Genomic DNA, 19,838 nt, shown 5'->3' with positions numbered 1-19,838 from the left:
CCATGCAGTGGAGCTGTGCCCGCACAGCATGGGTTGCTCCTTTTGTCTAAGGGCGCACCGTAAGGCTATACATACCCAATCCTCTGAAAAACCGTGTTCCCCCATGTGCAGTGGTGAACTGTTTCTGCCGTCCTCGCGTCCAGAGCCGTTCTTTGGGTGTGATGGCCATTCACAAGACTGCTAGCGTCTGGGGGCAGCAGGGACTAAGAGATTGACGTATTAGATTAGTTCATCTCCGCTCTGAAATCCCCTAGACAGAATCAAGTAGTTAAAGCGGGGGTTCACCCTATATAAAAAAAAAAAAAATTTTTTTTCCCTCTAGCATTAAATCCGGCATAGTAGCGGGAGCTACACTATGCCGGTCTTAATTTTTTTTTCCCCGTACTCACTGTTATAGCGTACATAGAAGATTCCGGGGAATGGGCGTTCCTATGGACAGGGAAGGTGATTGACGGCCGGCCGTGGCACGTCACGCTTCTCCGGAAATAGCCGAAATAGGCTTGGCTCTTCACGGCGCCTGCGCATAGCCTGTGCGCAGGCGCCGTGAAGAGCCGAGACCTACTCCGGCTGTCTTCGGGGAGCGTGACGTGCCAGAGCCGGCCGTCAATCACCCTCCCTCTTGCTAGGAACGCCCATTCCCCGCGGCAGACGGAATCGTCAATGCACGATATAACCGTGAGTACCGGGATAAAAAAATTAAGACCGGCATAGTGTAGCTCGCGCTACTATGCCGGATTTTATGCTGCATTGTTCTTAAGGAGGGTAAACTACCGCTTTAACCCGTGCAGTGCAAGCACAACCCCAACATTTTGCATGGAGTTCTTCTTTAATACCCAGTTAGGTTTTTTTTTTTTGTGTGTCCTGTTGGGCAGATTTTCTTCACTTCCTGTCTCAGAGACACAGCAGGAAGTGAGAGGAATGGCCCTCCTAGACAGTTGTACCTGGAAGTGTCTCTATTGAAAGATCTCCCCTAGAGCTGCAAGATTCTGGGAAAAATGAGAATCGCGATTCTTTTGCATAAAATGAAGATCACGATTCTCAAAAATGTATTTTTTCAAAGTTATTTTCAACACAAAACGGAGCTTATGTGCTTAAATACAGTATATGTTAATCTGACGGACTGTTTACATGTTAGATTTTAAAAGCCGCAGCAAACCTGCTGACCTTACATGCTTGCTAATGTGAAAGAACACCTCTGATTTTCACATTTAACTCAGGGGTTGACAAATTTGCTTGGAATCTAGGAGCCAGCTAAAAAAGTTAGGAGCCAGAAAACGCACCCCGTCCCGACGAGCTTGCGCGCAGAAGCGAACACGTACATGAGCAGCGACCGCATATGTAAACGGTGTTCAAACCACACATGCGAGGTATCGCCGCGATTGGTAGAGCGAGAGCAATAATTCTAGCCCTAGATCTCCTCTGTAACTCAAAACATGCAACCTGTAGAATTGTTTAAACGTCGCCTATGGAGATTTTAAAGGGTAAATGTTTGTCGCCATTCCACGAGCGGACGTAATTTTGAAGCATGACATGTTGGGTATCAATTTACTCGGCGTAACATTATCTTTCATAATATTAAAAAAATGGGGATAACTTTACTGTTGTCTTATTTTTTAATTAAAAAAAGTGTAATTTTTTCCCCAAAAATTGCGCTTGTAAGACCGCTGCGCAAATACGGCGTGACAGAAAGTATTGCAATGATTGCCATTTTATTCTCTAGGGTGCTAGGATAAAAAATATATATAATGTTTGGGGGTTCTAATTAGAGTGAAGAAGATGGCAGTGAAAAATTACATTAGAATTGCTGTTTAACTTGTAATACCAACGGCTCACCATCAGATGGCGCCAGCTCACAAAAAAAAAAAAGTAATTTTTTTTTTTTTTTTTGCCACCCTTCCAAGCCAAGTCACCAGGACCCTATTTCTAGTCGCCATGGCGACCTGGCGCCCGGGATTTGTCGAGCCCTGATTTAACTAAATATGAAAATCAGAGGTGTTCTGTCACATTGGCAAGCATTGTAAGGTTTGCTTCTGCTTTTTTGTGTTTAAAATAACTGGGTGTAACAAGATGTCCGCTTGCCCCCTTCTGCACAGTAATGTTAGTGAGGAGTGTGGGGTGAAGCAAGATGGTGGCGATGAAACGTCACTTCCTGACGAGACAGCCGCCGCCGGGTGTACCAAGATGGCCGCCGCTCCGGAGCTAGGCCGAAGCCGGGGACTTTCCTATGGCCACACCCGAAAATCGCGTGTCATCCAGCCTGGAGATCACGGGGGATGGAGATTGCGATCTTTTCGCCATTAATCGTGCAGCTCTAGTTTCAGGCAATGTGCTCAGTCATATATGCCTTTTACTTTTGGCTGGTTGAGCTTCCAAATGATAAGAGTTCTACACTTTCTTCCATTGACTGTCCTGTATAAAATTCTTCTGATTTAGACATTAATGGCTGTGTGTTGTGATATTTTGAGGGGACAGAAAATGTACACTGTTATACAAGCTGTACAATCACTACTTTACATTGTAGATACAAAGTGTAATTTCTTCAGTGTTGTCACATGAAAAGATACAAGAAAAGGTTTACACTATTGCGAGGGGTGTACTTGCTTTTGTGACATGCTGTATGTGATCTCCCGCACACAGAGGGGTGTACTTACTTTTGTGAGATGCTGTATATATTTATTGTGATCTATAAGTGGTTACATCACACATGGCGTGTGCTGAGGTCTGCAGCAATGAAGGATTTTTGTATTTGAAACATTAATGTAAATCTAGACAGTTGAGGGGGTGTATTATTCCCGCTGGGTGGAGTATGCGATCCCCTTACTTTCAATATCGCCCCAATCGAGGGGTGATTTTTGCCGCGATTGTCGCCTGACAAATCGCAGGACTGTTTTTGGGAAACAGGTGTCCCGTCATTTTGTTTGTGTGATTTGTCAGGTGACAATATTGTCCCGTGATTGGGGTGTCATTGAAAGTAACGGGATCACAAGTGTGTCACGCGTTTTGCAGCAATTTGGAAAATCCGGAACGCCGAGGTATGATCGCAGCCAAAGCTAAGCGTCTTCTCTCAGTTGCTGGGTTCTCCTTCTATAGATTCTGGGGGAACATTTTCTTCCACAAACATTCCACACATTCTCCTCATTCTTTATTCCACCGCTAATATATACTCTGCATTGACCTTGTATTGCGCTTTTCTCGCTGCGGACTCCAAGTATTGGAGATGGCGTTGGCCGGGAATCGAACCCGAGTCATCTGCTTAGAAAGCAGCTATGCTTACCACTGCACCACCAACGCAAAAGTAGCATGTCTTTGTAGTGTGGGAGGAAACCGGAGTACACAGAGGAAACCCACGCAAGCACAGGGAGAACATGCAAACTCCATACAGATAGTGTCCTGGTCAGAATCTGAAACAAGGACCCCAGTGCTGCAAGGTTAACCCCTAAGCCTCTGTGCTGCCCATATGCGGCCTCTGTTCTAAGGCCCGCCCCCGCTGAGCGGGGTAAATCACTTATGTTCACTTAAAGTGCCTTCAGAAGAAATGGAACTTATCCTAAACTACAATATATGACACTCCTATAATAAAACGCACCCAAATAACAATAAAGAGGGGTACAGTGTTCCCCTTATTGGCAACACAGTGGAGCTAAATATTCCATTCACCCTTGCGCCTCATTCACATGGGGGGTATTTATCCGTACCCCATGGGAGGGCCATGATTACCGGAATGGGGATACACAGGTGTTACCAGCATGCCGTGTAGGCAGTCCCATTGCTGTCACCTGGGCTGAAGTGACTGTACCCAATGTGACATCTGTGTGGGTGCCGGTGCACGGCCCCAAACGCACCCAGGGTGCGTCCGCACAACTGCACCCACATGGATGTCCTTTTTTGGGGTTAACGCAGCCCCCACACAGGGTACAGATTCATACACCCCGTGTGAGTGAGGCCTTGGACTTCTCCATTTAAAACCTCACTGACGGGAAGAGTTCTCATTTCTCCAGCAGAGAAAGCCTAAAGAAAGTTGAAAAGACTTCTCCGACCTCTGAAGACAAAGAGTTCCAAACTCCCCTCATAGCTGGTCCAACACACGCCTCAAAAACATACCGGCCTTCAACCTACTCTTATAGCTGGTCCAACACACGCCTCAAAAACATACCGGCCCTCAACATCCTCTTATAGCCGGTCCAACACACGCCTCAAAAACATACCGGCCTCCAACCTCCCCTTATAGCCGGTCCATCACACGCCTCAAAAATATACCGGCCTTTAACCTCCCCTTATAGCCGGTCCAACACATGCCTCAAAAACATACCGGCCTTCAACCTTCACTTATAGCCAGTCCAACATACGCCTCAAAAACATACCGGCCTCCAACCTCCCCTTATAGCCGGTCCAACACACGCCTCAAAAATATACCGGCCTTTAACCTCCCCTTATAGCCGGTCCAACACACGCCTCAAAAACATACCGGCCTTCAACCTTCACTTATAGCCAGTCCAACATACGCCTCAAAAACATACCGGCCTCCAACCTCCCCTTAGCCGGTCCAACACACGCCTCAAAAACATACCGGCCTTCAACCTCCTCTTAGCCGGTCCAACACACGCCTCAAAAACATACCGGCCTTCAACCTCCCCTCATAGCCGGTCCAACACACGCTTTAAAAACATACCGGCCTTCAAACATCACAACATAATCCAATTTCTTTATGCCGATCGACAATACATAGATCAAACTTATCACCTGTAAAAACGTGCTTGAGATGTTGGTGGTAATCGGCCTGGGGGGAACCAAACCAAGTCCTCCCAAAAGTTACCTCATATCCAAAAGTTGCTAAGAGTGTATATGTAGACATTATGCTTTAAGGTTAATCAAAAATATCACATTTTAAAGGGAAAGGTAGAACAAGGGGAGGGGAAGTATGGAAGAGGCAGAGAGGGAGGGGAAGTATGGGGGATGGAAGGTTGCGGGTAGGGAAGGGGTGTGGGGGTTCCCCCCAACCCTCACCCCCTTCTTCCTCCAACCTTCCCTTCTCCCCCCTTTCCTCCCTCTCACCCTCTTCCATGCTCCCCCTTTGTTCTACCTTTCCCTTTAGAGTGTTATATTTTTGATTAACCTTAAAGCTTAATGTCTACATTTACACTCCTGGCAACTTTTGGAGGGTCTGGTTCGGTTCCCCTCGGGCCTAGCAGGCTGTTTACCACCAACATCTCAGACACTTTTTTTTTTTTTTTTTTTTTTACAGGTGATTATGTTTGGGTGATGTATTGTGGAACCTTAAAGCTTCTGCAGAAGCTGCAGAAAGGTAAATAGAGGGCTGATGGAAAGACCCTCTGGTTACTGGAGTGGCAGCCGCCACCAGTGTAGGGGCCTGTGTTGGTACAGCTGTACCTGGCCCCTGGGAGGGTTCCTCAAACTTTTTGTTCTTCTAGGCACAGCCAATTGTCTTGTTTGTCCAGCTACGTTGATAGTTGGTGACTCAGAAGCTGCTTATGAGAATCTTTTAAGAGATTGATGATGTAGTGGATTCCTGTCATGATGGCTTGAAATTAAGATCCTCTCCCTCATATTCACTAGCAAATCGTCCTCTTCTCATCATCTAGTTTAACTTTTCTTCCAACATTTTGGCCATCTTCAATCCCAAGAAAGCTGCACCCCTCCCATTTAAGTGCAATCCGTCGCTACTATGAAGATGGTAACGGCCTGAAAAGTCAGCCCAGTTCGCCATGAAGCCAAACCCCTCCTCCCTGCACCAGTTCCTCAGCCACTTGTTAAGTACCATAAGCTCTTGCTGTCTCTGTGGTGTGGCTCGAGGTACAGGCAGTATTTCAGAAAATATTGCCTTGGGGGACCTTTTCTTCAATATGGCCCCCAAGTCCCTGAAATCATTTTGTAGGGCACTCCATCTTTCTCTAACTTTGTCATTGGTACCGATATATACCATGACAGCTGGGTCCTCTCCAGCGCCATCCAATAATTTGTCCATGCAATCTGCAATGTTCCGAACCCGAGCGCCCGGTAAACTACATACTGTTTGGCGATAATGGTCTTTGTGACAGATTGCCCTCTGTATTCTTCCAATAACTGAATCCCCTACCACTAGTATGTGTCTATCCTTTCTGGTAACCTTGCCCCCATCTTCGTCACATGCTGGTGGAGTCTCTGTGTGAAAGTCACATTCTGGTGAATTCTTTACGCGATTGTCACATTCTGGAGGGGTCTCATTGTGAACATCACATTCTGGAGTAGTCTCGTTGTGAATGTTGCATTCTGGAGTAGTCTCGTTGTGAATGTTGCATTCTGGAGTAGTCTCGTTTTGAATGTTGCATTCTGGAGTAGTCTCGTTGTGAATGTTGCATTCTGGAGTAGTCTCGTTGTGAATGTCGCATTCTGGAGTAGTCTCGTTGCGAATGTCGCATTCTGGAGTAGTCTCGTTGTGAATGTCGCATTCTGGAGTAGTCTCGTTGTGAACGTCAACAACACATGCTGGTGAAGCCTCTGTGTCAACGTCACATGCTGGTGAAGCCTCTGTGTCAACGTCACATGCTGGTGAAGCCTCTGTGTCAACGTCACATGCTGGTGAAGCCTCTGTGTCAACGTCACATGCTGGTGAAGCCTCTGTGTCAACGTCACATGCTGGTGAAGCCTCTGTGTCAACGTCACATGCTGGTGAAGCCTCTGTGTCAACGTCACATGCTGGTGAAGCCTCTGTGTCAACGTCACATGCTGGTGAAGCCTCTGTGTCAACGTCACATGCTGGTGAAGCCTCTGTGTCAACGTCACATGCTGGTGAAGCCTCTGTGTCAACGTCACATTCTGGTGAAGCCTCCGCGTCAACGTCACATTCTGGTGAAGCCTCCGCGTCAACGTCACATTCTGGTGAAGCCTCCGCGTCAACGTCACATTCTGGTGAAGCCTCCGCGTCAACGTCCCATTCTGGTGAAGCCTCCGCGTCAACGTCCCATTCTGGTGAAGCCTCCGCGTCAACGTCCCATTCTGGTGAAGCCTCCGCGTCAACGTCCCATTCTGGTGAAGCCTCCGCGTCAACGTCCCATTCTGGTGAAGCCTCCGCGTCAACGTCACATTCTGGTGAAGCCTCCGCGTCAACGTCACATTCTGGTGAAGCCTCCGCGTCAACGTCACATGCTGGTGAAGCCTCCGCGTAGCGTTCATATTCTGTCTCGCTCACTAGGGCAGTCCTGCCTTGTGAGCTGTCTCTGCAGTAAATACTGCATACATCTGCAATAAAAAAAGAAGAATCAGGTTTAGCACTTTCACCTACATTATATATAATATAATATAATATATATATATATATTATGTGTGTGTGTATATATATATATATATATATATATATATATATATATATATATATATATATATATATATATATATATATATATATATATATATTTTTTTATACAACATCAAATTATACAGAGAAGTTTAAAATTCCAATGCCAGGGACAATAAGTAAATAAACCCAACATGACAGGGACACAGGGATCACTAATGGTGACCTTCCTATAACAATTTTGATTGCCTGCCAGTTATGCCGACCCACTAAAATGAATGGAGTCAGAAAGGGAACTGATTCTTAATTCTTTGGACTCCATTAAAGATGTTTTTGTAACAAAATATTTTTTTGCGTGTTTTGGCACCATTAAAACGTTTGTTATCCCCAAAAAATAAATAAAGATCCTGTTCCTTTAAATATCGGTCGACCGATATATCGGTCGGCCGATATATCGGCCGATATTTGTCCGTTTTTATGAAATCGGCATCGGCCGATTATTGTGAAAAAATCGGCCGATTCGCGGCATTCGCGGCTATTACAACAAACGGCATGCCAGTACTGACAAGTGCTCTAGCAGCGTGTGTCCCTGAATCCTCCATCCGCACGCCCACTATTGAAGTAAAGGAAAGATTTTACTGGCCTTGCATCGTAGCGCCCCGCCCCCGCTCCGCCTCCTCCCTTGGCGCGCTGTATTGCATAAACAATCACAAGCTAAGGAGAGATTTCACTGGCATTCGTTGTACCGCCCCGCCCTCGGCGTGCTGTAATAGATACTTGTAAAGTGCCAATAATTGTTTCTCTATTACAGCACGCCGAGGGAGGGGGCGGGGCAGTACGATGAATGCCAGTGAAATCTCTCCTTAGCTTCTCTATAGTGGCTGTGCGGGTGTATGAATCAAGAATACATTGCTTCAAGAGCACTGGTCAGTTATGCAGAGAAACAATCATTGGCCCTTTACAAGTATCTGCCACCTGACTTGCAGTACTGACCAGTGCTCTTGAAGCAATGTATTCTTGATTCATACACCCGCACAGCCACTATAGAGAAGCTAAGGAGAGATTTCACTGGCATTCATCGTACTGCCCCGCCCCCTCCCTCGGCGTGCTGTAATAGAGAAAAAATCAGCTTCCACCTGACATGGTAACTCCCCCCAGCAGGAGATCGTGGACAGCACTAGCTCTGTCTTCCTTTCCTGCTGAGGGGGAGCCTGCTGGCTGCTTCTATTACACTTGTTCAATGATTTGCTGGTCATCTCATCTGCATGCACCTAGCCTATCAGGTGCATGCAGATAGATACCTGCAGACTTAATTGTATGTCTTTTTAAAGTGAAATCTGGCTGAGGCTGGCATTGAGAAAATGGATGAGGATGACTGGGTAAATATCAGAGTTACATTGTGGAGATCCTCTTCACAATGTAACTCTCATCCTCATTCATTTTCACAATGCATTGCAAATCAATCATCTTCATTGCCACAACGCAGCACCACCCATCCCCCACCACAACGCAGCACCACCCATCCCTCCCCACAACGCAGCACCACCCATCCCTCCCCACAACGCAGCACCACCCATCCCTCCCCACAACGCAGCACCACCCATCCCTCCCCACAACGCAGCACCACCCATCCCTCCCCACAACGCAGCACCACCCATCCCTCCCCACAACGCAGCACCACCCATCCCTCCCCACAACGCAGCACCACCCATCCCTCCCCACAACGCAGCACCACCCATCCCTCCCCACAACGCAGCACCACCCATCCCTCTCCACAACGCAGCACCACCCATCCCTCCCCACAACGCAGCACCACCCATCCCTCCCCACAACGCAGCACCACCCATCCCTCTCCACAACGCAGCACCACCCATCCCTCCCCACAACGCAGCACCACCCATCCCTCCCCACAACGCAGCACCACCCATCCCTCCCCACAACGCAGCACCACCCATCCCCCCCCACAACGCAGCACCACCCATCCCCCCCCACAACGCAGCACCACCCATCCCCCCCCACAACGCAGCACCACCCATCCCCCCCCACAACGCAGCACCACCCATCCCCCCCCCACAACGCAGCACCACCCATCCCTCCCCACAACGCAGCACCACCCATCCCTCCCCACAACGCAGCACCACCCATCCCCCCCCACAACGCAGCACCACCCATCCCCCCCCACAATGCAGCACCACCCATCCCCCCCCACAACGCAGCACCACCCATCCCCCCCCACAACGCAGCACCACCCATCCCTCTCCACAACGCAGCACCACCCATCCCTCTCCACAACGCAGCACCACCCATCCCTCTCCACAACGCAGCACCACCCATCCCTCTCCACAACGCAGCACCACCCATCCCTCTCCACAACGCAGCACCACCCGCGCCTAGCAAAAAATAAAAAAATCGGCCCAAAATATCGGCCGCAAAAATCGCCATTATATATCGGCCATCGGCCGCCCTGATTTCTAAATATCGGCATCGGCCATAGAAAAACCCATATCGGTCGACCTCTACCTTTAAAGCCTGTTACAGTGCTTGTGCTGTGTATGAAATATCTGGCTGATCCTATCAGTTTCTACCCTCCCCCTCTCTGCACTGACTCCCATGTATCGGGGCTGCAGAGTCCTGACACCGGAGTCAGTATGTGTCTCCATCATACGCTGCTATCTGCGCGCCCCCCGCTCGCCCCGACTTCCGTGCGCGTGCCTGGTGGGCGCGATCGCCGCCGTGCACCCGCGATTGCTCGGTACAGAGCGGGGATCGGGAGCTGTGTCCGCCATCAGGGGGGTACAGGCAGTACACCTGTAAGGGTCCCGGAGGCCCACAGGGCCCCAGATGGCAACCCCCTTTTTTTTTATTTATTTTTTATAAAAAATATATATATTTTTTTAATATATTTTGATTTTATTTTTTATTAAAGGGCCATTTTTTTTGGGGGGTCCCAGATGACAACCCCCTTTTAAAAAAAAATGTTTATATATATATATATATATATATATATATATATATATATATATATATATATATATACATACAGTGTGTGTGTGTATATATATATATATATATATATATATATATATATATATATATATATATATATATATATATATATTATTAAAGGACCCAGATGGCAACCCCCCCCCTTTTTTTCTTTATACATTTTTTTTTTTTTTTTTTTTTTTTAGTTCATTATATATATATATATATATATATATATATATATATATATATATATATATATATATATATATATATATATATATATATATATATATAATGTATTAAAGGGCTCAGAGGGCCCTGGATGGAAACTCCCCCTTTTTTTATATATATATATATATATATTTGTTTTTTATTAAAGGGCCCAGAGGTTTATTTTTTTTATTTTTATTTCTTATTAAAGGGCCCAGAGGTCCCAGATGGCAACCTCCCTTTTTTTGTAATTTCCTTTTATAAAAAATAATAATAATTTGTGTGTGTGTATGTGTATATGTATATATATATATATATATATATAATCACACACACACAGGGCCCCAGATGGCAACCCCCCTTTTTAAAAAATATAAATATTTTTTATATATTTTTTTTTTAAAACATTTTTCCCAGAGGTCCCCAAGACCCCGGATGGCTACCCCCTTTTTTTTATATTTTTCTGTATTCCTTCTTTTTTTTGTAAAGGGCCCCCCCCCCCCCCCCCGGGGGCCCATGTCTGCAGCTGTGTAAGGGGCCCCATAATTCCTGATGGCGGCCCTGGCTCCCGGTCCTGTCAGGGGGGGAAATGCTGATCCTCTGTTCATACAATGTATGTAGTGAGGCCACCCCCCTCCTACAGTTAGAACACACCCAGGGACATACTTAACCCCTTCCTGCCCCCTAGTCTTAACCCCTTCATTTTTATAGTAATCCAATGCATTTTTATAGCACTGATCGCTATAAAAATGCCTATGGTCCCAAAAATGTGTCAAAAGTGTCCAAAGTGTCCACCATAATGCCGCAGTACCGAAAAAAAAACGCTGATCGCCGCCATTACTAGTAAAAAAAAATATTAATAAAAATGCCATAAAAATACCCCCTATTTTGTAAACGCTATAACTTTTGCGCAAACCAATCAATAAACGATTATTGCGTTTTTTTTTTTTTTTTTTTTTACGAAAAATATGTAGAAGAATACGTATCGGCCTAAACTGAGGAAAAAAAAAGTTTTTTTATATATTTTTGGGGGATATTTATTATAGCAAAAAGTAAAAAATATTGCATTTTTTTTTTCAAAATTGTCGCTCTATTTTTGTTTATAGCGCAAAAACTAAAAACAGCAGAGGTGATCAAATACCACCAAAAGAAAGCTCTATTTGTGGGAAAAAAAGGACGCCAATTTTGTTTGGAAGCCACGTCGCACGACCGCGCAATTGTCAGTTAAATCGACGCAGTGCCGAATCGCAAAAAGTGCTCTGGTCTTTGGGCAGCAATATGGTCCGGGGGTTAAGTGGTTAATCTTCAACTGCCATAATGCCGCACATATGATCCATTATGACAGTTTGATTGTGACAGTTGGCATTCCCAGCCAGGAATAGAAATGTTTTTTAAAACTGTTAAATCTATGGCTTTCCTTCCGCTTTATACCGGTTGAAACTTTAATATTTCCTTCTGTTCTAAAATTCTATGAAACTGAATCATTTTGGGGTAAAGGAGCCTTCGATCGATGAGTGTAGGTGACATCCATTTTGTATCGATCACTAAACATAGTACTTACCAATCTCGGTGTCTGTATCCCGGTGATGTCCATTGGCTTTACAGCCGGATCCGAAACATCCAGCGACGGTTCTGAAACAGCCGCGTACAAATGCTCGGGTCTTCTTCATTTTGGAGGGCTTTTTGGGGGTATCTGCAGGCTGGTCACTGATACCTCCTTCCATAGCTGCCCTTCCTTTGCTGGCTTTCTCTTTGGTGTTTTTCAGAGAAAAAAGCTTTTTACATTTAAATTGTCTCATTATTAAAAAATAAAGAAACACTCTTTAAATGCACAAGAATAGAAATCGCAATGAAATCGAATCGCAATGAATTCGAATCAAATCGCAAGAAAAATCTCAGGAGAGATTAGAAACACGTCTTCACTGGTCAGTGAACACTCAGCTACTGCCGTTTCTGCCTCCTTCCCTCTCTGCATCGGCTTATATTCGCTCAAGATATGACATCACAGTGACCTTTTTTTTTTAATCTCATTATGACTCAGCAAAAAAAATAACTGCCAATTTTTCTTAAAGGGGCCATGTCCTTATTTTTGAACTTTGTGAATTCAGCGTGTAGGATCAGTGTATGGATCTAATAGGGACACAATGTTATTGTGAATGAGATTTAACCCTTTCAGTCCCATGGCTGAAATAAAGATCTCTATTCTTATAACATCTTTTCATTTCTTTTATTTTCTAGTTATTACACCCCCAATTATTTCTCTATTTTTAACCCTTTCACTACGAAATCATATGTGTGTGTGTGTGTGGATAATTTTTTTTCTTTCATTTATAACCCTTTAACTGCCAAACCAATAGATTCCCCCACCCCCATGTGTTACATTATAAATACAATGGAAATGTTGTTTATTTTTAGTTTTGGATGGAGTGGAGAGGGATTATTAGAACCTGTCAGGCTTTTTCCTTTAAAAAGAAATTGTCAGTTATTTTTTTTTATTTTTTTTCATCAAATCTCTTGATGACTGAAAAATAACGGACAATTTTTCTTAACCACTTGCTTCCCGGGCACTTAACCCCCCCCCCTCCTGCCCAGACCAATTTTCAGCGCTCTCACTCTTTGAATGACAATTGCGTGGTCATACAACTCTGTACCCAAATGACATTTTTATAAAAAAAAAAAATTCCCACAAATAGAACTTTCTGTTGGTGGCATTTGATCACATCTGCGTTTTTTTTTTGTTAAAAAAAAAAAAAAAACAGATAAAAAAAAAAAAATACAAAACCGTTTTATATTTAGTGGGAATGCTTCAGCAGTCCCACTATTGTTGTTGTTGTGTGTGTTTTTATTTTTTTTCATCTTTAATTTAAAATTTTATTCCGTACGTTTTTTGGAGTAACTTCTGCATACTTTCAGCTATTAAAATTATTCAACTTTTAAAATGTTCAGCTCATGATGGGACTTCTTCAACTTTTTTTTTTCTACTATTCATACTTTTTAAAATATTAACCTTTTTAACACTTTTTTTTGTTTTGTTTTTTTGTTTTTTTTAACATTGAAGTCAATGAGAGCATGAGGTACACTTTTTGATGGGGCAATAGGATGGGGCCACTTTTTGATAAGGCAATAGGATTGGGGCCAGTTTTTGATGAGGCCATAGGATGGGGGCAATTGTGATGGTGCAGTTTTTGATGGGGCAATAGGATTGGGGCCAGTTTTTAATGGGGCAATAGGATTGGGGCCAGTTTTTGATGGTAGTTTGGTGGTAATATGATACTTTCAGCTATTAAAACCATTTGACTTTTAAAATGTTCAGCTAATGATGGTACTTTTTTGTTCTACTATTTATACTTTTTAAAATATTAAGCTTTTTAACACTTTTTTGTTTTGTTTTTTTAACATTGAAGTCAACATTGAAGTCAATGAGAGCATGTGACACTTTTTGATGGGGCAATAGGATGGGGCCAGTTTTTGATGGTAGTTTGGTGGTGGTAATATGATGGGAGAAATTTGATGGGGGCAATTTTATGGGGCAGCTCCTTCAAAAGGTAATTACTTTTAAAAAGATGCTAATTAGTGGGAATGCTGATTCTCACTTCAACTTTTTCTTACGGATTTAAGCTATTCATTCAGTTAGCTTTAGCAATTCAGCTATTCAGCATTCCCATGCATTTTCTCCAGGAAATGCATTTTCTAGTTATTATTACCGCAGTGCTGTACAGAGATCACTGTGCTTATTGACGTTTGTACACGCAGTAGAGCTGCACGATTCTGGCCAAAATGAGAATCACGATTTTTTTGCTTAGAATGGAGATCACGATTCTCTCACGATTCTCACGGCGTAAAATCTTTTACATTTATACAAAAAAAAAAAAAAAATGGGCTAACTTTACTGGCTATTTTTTTTTTAATTCATTAAAGTAATTTTTTCCAAAAAAATTGCATTTAAAAAGACTGCTGCGCAAATACAGGGCAACATAAAATACTGCAACAACCGCCATTTTATTCTCTAGGGTCTCTACTAAAAAATTATATAATTTTTGGGGGTTCTAAGTAATTTTCTAGCAAAAAAAATAATGGTTTTAACTTGAAAAGAGCTGTCAGAAAAGGTTTGGTGTTTAAGTGGTTGAACGTTCCTAATGTACATGCAGAAGTTTATTCCTTTGATGTGATACAATGTTTAGACTTAACATACTGATAAAGAATGTTTTCAAAACTTGGCAAATTGCCCAGACTTTGACTTTTGGCGGAGAGCAGAGAGGAAATTCTTTTCATGTCAAAGATCTTGAAACCCTGTGTCAAGAATCGCAATGGGAAAAAGATCGCGATAACGATTCTTGACGATTAATTGTGCAGCTCTAATCTCCCCTCTGTTCCTCTGATTGGCAGCTGAAAAATGATGGGTTTCTAGAGCTGCTCGATTTTGGCTAAAATGAGAATCACGATTTTTCTGATTAGAATAAAGATTGTGATTCTCTCTCAATTCTCGCGGTGTAACATCTTCTTTCACATTATACACAAAAAAAAAAGGGGCTAGCTTTTACTGTTTATTTTTTTAAAATTCATTAAAGCAGGGTTTGAAAAATTTGCTTGGAATCTAGGAGCCAGCTAAAAAAGTTAGGAGACAAAAAACGCACCCCGTCCCGCCAAGCTTGCACGCAGAAGCGAACGCAGACGTGAGTAGCGCCCGCATATGTAAACTGTATTCAAATCAAACATGTGAGGTATCGCCGCGATTGGTAGAGCGAGAGCAATAATTCTAGCCCTAGACCGCCTCTAACTCAAAACATGCAACCTGTAGAATTTTTTAAATGTCGCCTATGGACGCAATTTTTTTTTCCAAATACACTTTAATGCAGGCCTCGACAAAATCCAGGCGCCAGGTCGCAATTGCGACAAGAAATTGTGACCTGGCGCCTGGGGAAGCTTAGGGCTGCAGAAGGTCGCAAAGCCACTCCCTCAATTACCGGCCATCGTAGGGCGCGATCGCGGCGGGCCTGCACTCGCTGGTAATTGAGGCCGCGGCTTTGCAGCCTTCACAGAAAGAAGCTGAGGCCTGCAGAAGGAATCTAGTAGTGGCCATCTTGTGGTGGCCGTTGGCATTACAGGTTACATTACATTACAAGTAGCAAAAAACAGCAGTTCTAATGTGTTTTTTTACTGCCATCTCCTTCCCTCTAATTAGAACCCCCAAAAATTATATATATTTTTTATTTTAACACCCTAGAGAATAAAATGGCGGTCGTTGCAATACTTTCTGTCCGTCTTACAAGCGCACTTTTTTGGGGGAAAAATACACTTTTTTTAATTAAAAAATAAGACAACAGTAAAGTTAACCCAATTTTTTTTTTTATATTGTGAAAGATAATGTTACGCCGAGTAAATTGATAGCCAACATCTCACGCTTCAAAATTTAATCCACTCGTGGAATGGCGACAAACTTTTACCCTTTAAAATCTCCATAGGCGACGTTTAAAAAATTCTACAGGTTGCATGTTTTGAGTTACAGAGGCGGTCTAGGGCTAGAATTATTGCTCTCGCTCTACCAATCGCGGCGATACCTCACGTGTGGTTTGAACACCGCTTTCATATGCAGGCGCTGCTTACGTATGCGCTCGCTTCTGCACGCGAGCTCGGCGCCACGGGGCGCATTCCTGGCTCCTAACTTTTTTAGCTGGCTTCTAGATTCCAAGCAAATTTGTCAAGTCCTGCCATAATGACAACATGAAAGAAGTTTGTTTGAAATCTTTGCAAATTTATTAAAAATAAAAAATGAAGCCATTTTCAGATCTATTCAGAGATGTTCAATAGGGTTTAAGTCTGGGCTCTGGCTTGGCCCATCAAGGACATTTACAGAGATTTCCTTTGTTCTTGGAATGCCGACAAACTTTTACCCTTTTAAAATCTTCATAGGCGACGTTTAAAAAAAATCTACAGGTTGCATGTTTTGAGTTACAGAGGAGGTCTAGGGCTAGAATTATTGTTCTCGCTCTACCAATCACGGCGATACCTCACATGTGTGGTTTGAACACCGTTTACATATGTGGGCGCTGCTCACGTATATGTGTTCGCTTCTGCGCGCAAGCTCATCGGGACGGGGTGCGTTTTCTGGCTCCTAACTTTTTTAGCTGGCTCCTAGATTCCAAGCAAATTTGTCAAACCCTGTGATGAACGATGCCTGGTTTCTTCCAGACATGACGCTTGCCATTCAGGTCAAAGAGTTCAATCTTTGTTTCATCAGACCAGAGAATTTTGTTTTCGATAGAAGAAGATCCTGGACTGCCGCACTCCTTAAAACAATGTCTTTATTGTACAAATGAAATCCAAAAAACAACCAAAGCAATGCAGTCAAATTGAAGTGAACAACAGGAAAAATGTGGCTGACATGTTTCACATCATGTGATGCTTACTCATACCTATGAGTAAGCATCACATGATGTGAAACATGTCAGCATTTTGACTGCATCGCTTTGGTTATTTTTTGGATTTAATTTGTGCAATGAAGACATAGGGCTAGATTCAGCAAAAATTTACGCCGGTGTATCTTCTTTCTGTATACAGAAAGCAAGATACGCCGAAATTAGGCTAAGATCCGACTGGCGTAAGTCTCTTACGCCGTCGTATCTTAGGGTGCATGTTTACGCTGGCCGCTAGGTGGCGCTGCCGTCGATTTCAGCGTAGAATATGCAAATGACCTGTATACGCCGATTCAGAAACAATTTTTTTTACGTAGTTTTCGTAAGGCTTTTTCCGGCGTAACGTTACTCCTGCTATATGAGGCATAGCCAATGTTAAGTATGAATGTCGTTCCTGCGTCTAATTTTGAAAATTTTACGTCGTTTGCGCAAGTCGTTCGCGAATAGGGCTTTGCGTAAATTACGTTCACGTAGAAAGCATTGACTATTTGCGACGTGATTAGGAGCATGCACACTGGTATACGTTCACGGCTGGTGCATGCGCCGTTCGTGAGAAAAGTCATTTACGTGGGGTCATGTTTTATTGACATAAAACATGCCCACCTCTTGACAATTTGAATTTGGCGCGCTTATGCCGGCAGATTTACGCTACGCCGCCGCAACTTACGGAGCAAGTGCTTTGTGAATACTGAACTTGCCCGTCTAAGTTGCGGAGGCGTAGCGTAAATAAGATACGCTACGCCCACACAAACTTGCGTCCCCCTACGTGAATCTAGCCCACAGTTTTAAGGAGTGCGGCAGTCCAGGATCTTCTTCTATCCAATGCACCTGTGCATAGCCAGCACCCTTTTGGTTTAGTGGGATGGAAGCAAAGCCAAGGGATCAGCAGTTTTTAGAGCGCTATCATCTCTCACTTCCGAGAAGTTTGTTTGTCATAGTCTAAGAGTCCTTTAGGTGCTTTTTGGCAAACTCCAGACGGGCTGTCATGTGCCTTTTACTGGGGAGAGGCTTCTGTCTAACCACTCTACCGTAAAGGCTGATTGGTGGAGTGCCGTAGAGATGTTTGTTCTTCTGGAAAGTTCTACTCTCTCCACAAAGAAACGGTGGAGCTCTGTCAGAATGACCATCGGGTTCTTGGTCACCTCCCTGACTAAGGCCCTTCTCACCCGATCACTCAGTTTGGCCTGGCAGCCGGCTCTAGGAGGAGTGACACCTGGTGGTTCCAAATGTCTTCCATTTACGGAAGATGGGGGCCACTGTGTTCATTGGGACCTTCAATGCTGCAAAACAATTTCTGTGCCCTTCCTCAGATCTGTGCCTCGATACAATCCTATCTATTGGATCTACAGACAATTCCTTGGACTTCATGGCTTGGTTTATGCTCTGACATGCACTGATAACTGTGGAGCCTTATATAGACAGGTGTGTGCTTTTCCAAATCATCTCCAATCAACTGTGTTTACCACAGGTGGACTCCAATCAAGTTGTATAAACATCTCAAGGATGATCAGTGGAAACAGGGTGCACCTGAGCTCAATTTTAAAGGGTCACTAAAGGAATTTTTTTTTTTTGCCAAATAGCTTCCTTTACCTTACTGCAGTCCTGGTTTCATGTCCTCATTGCTCGTTTTTGCTCTAATCCTTCTCTGTTCTGAACACTTCCTGGTTGTCTGTTTCCTGATGAAAAAAGTCATGGGAGCTTTCTCTCTGTGATCACTAATCAAGGAGGTGTGATTACTGTGTGTCTAAAACCCCTCAACACCAATCAATTTCATTTTACAAACCATCACTGCCCTTTATTGGCTCTGTGACTCTGTACATCACATAAGCAGCAAACAACATGCAAAAACGAAACTGAAACTCCAGGTACATTATATGATTGATTTTTATCTATTTTTAATCATTTTTAAAAGGAATCAGTTAACTATTATGTCTCTATACCCTGTAAACAGTCATTTCAGAAAAAAAAAAATCCTTTACAACTCCTTTAAGTGTCATGGCAAAGGCTGTGAATACTTATGTACATGTGATTTATTTTATTTTTTAGGAAAATAATGAATTTAATCCATTATGGAATAAGGCTGTAACATAACAAAATGAGGAAAAAGTGAAGCACTGTGAATACTTTCTGGATGCTCTGTATACTTTAAAGTGGAGTTCCACCCATAAATATAACATTACATCAGTAGTTTTAAAAAAATGTCATTAGTCCTTTACGATTTTTTTTTTTTTAGATGCCTTCAAAGTGTTGTTGCTAGGCAGAATAGTTAATCTTCCCACTTCCTGCACCTAGGTGCTTAATGCTTCTTAACCTACACCGCACAGACTCCTAGGAATGTAGTGGGTGTAACTTTCCAGGAGTCTGTGCACTCCCCAGTCTCAAAGAATCATGTGACTTGGACAGCACAGGTGCTGAAACCTGATCTGACACTGCTTATGCAGCACTGAGCATGTGCGACATCTGCAAGGCTGAAATCCAGGAAGTCATACAGTCTGGCTTCATGATGCCCACACTTAAGATGGCCCCAGTCAATTTCTATTTTATAAAGTGTCTAAATGCTGTAACAACCTAACAAAACGGACCTTAGTTTACAGACTAACTTTACTAGAATACATTAAGCGTGTGTATTACAGGGGTATTTATATTTAAAAATGTCTGCTTTAAGACATTGCTGAAAGTGTTTTTTATGATTTTCAGATATTATAAATAGGGTGAGTTTTAACGCTCACATGCCGCATATATGCATAGCCGGGCGGCTGTTTATGTGTTGGGAGTACACTCACATCACGCACGCAGCAAAATCTGGGCAACAGATTGGTACCTGGTTATGTTTTATATATATATAATTTATACCACTTAATGTCGTACGAATGCCCATCACTACCTGAATTCTTGTTAAAGGGGTTGTAAAGGTAAAAAAAATATTTTCCCCCTAA

At 43.4% G+C, this 19,838-nt stretch overlaps 1 protein-coding gene and 1 non-coding gene across 3 annotated transcripts in view; one reads left to right on the top strand and one right to left on the bottom strand.

Annotated features, from left to right (window-relative positions):
* COG6 (component of oligomeric golgi complex 6) overlaps positions 1-19,838 on the top strand; it is a 195,289-nt gene that overhangs the window by 640 nt on the left and 174,811 nt on the right. The gene's annotated exons all lie outside the window — the stretch shown is intronic.
* On the bottom strand, positions 3,220-3,291 carry TRNAR-UCU. Its single transcript has one exon. It is a non-coding gene; the product is annotated as a tRNA-Arg (tRNA).

Source organism: Rana temporaria, chromosome 2 (genome assembly GCF_905171775.1).
Source record: "Rana temporaria chromosome 2, aRanTem1.1, whole genome shotgun sequence".
Lineage (NCBI taxonomy): Eukaryota > Metazoa > Chordata > Amphibia > Anura > Ranidae > Rana > Rana temporaria.
Note: the sequence above shows the minus strand (reverse complement) of the source record. Positions and strands in the feature narration are given on the sequence as shown.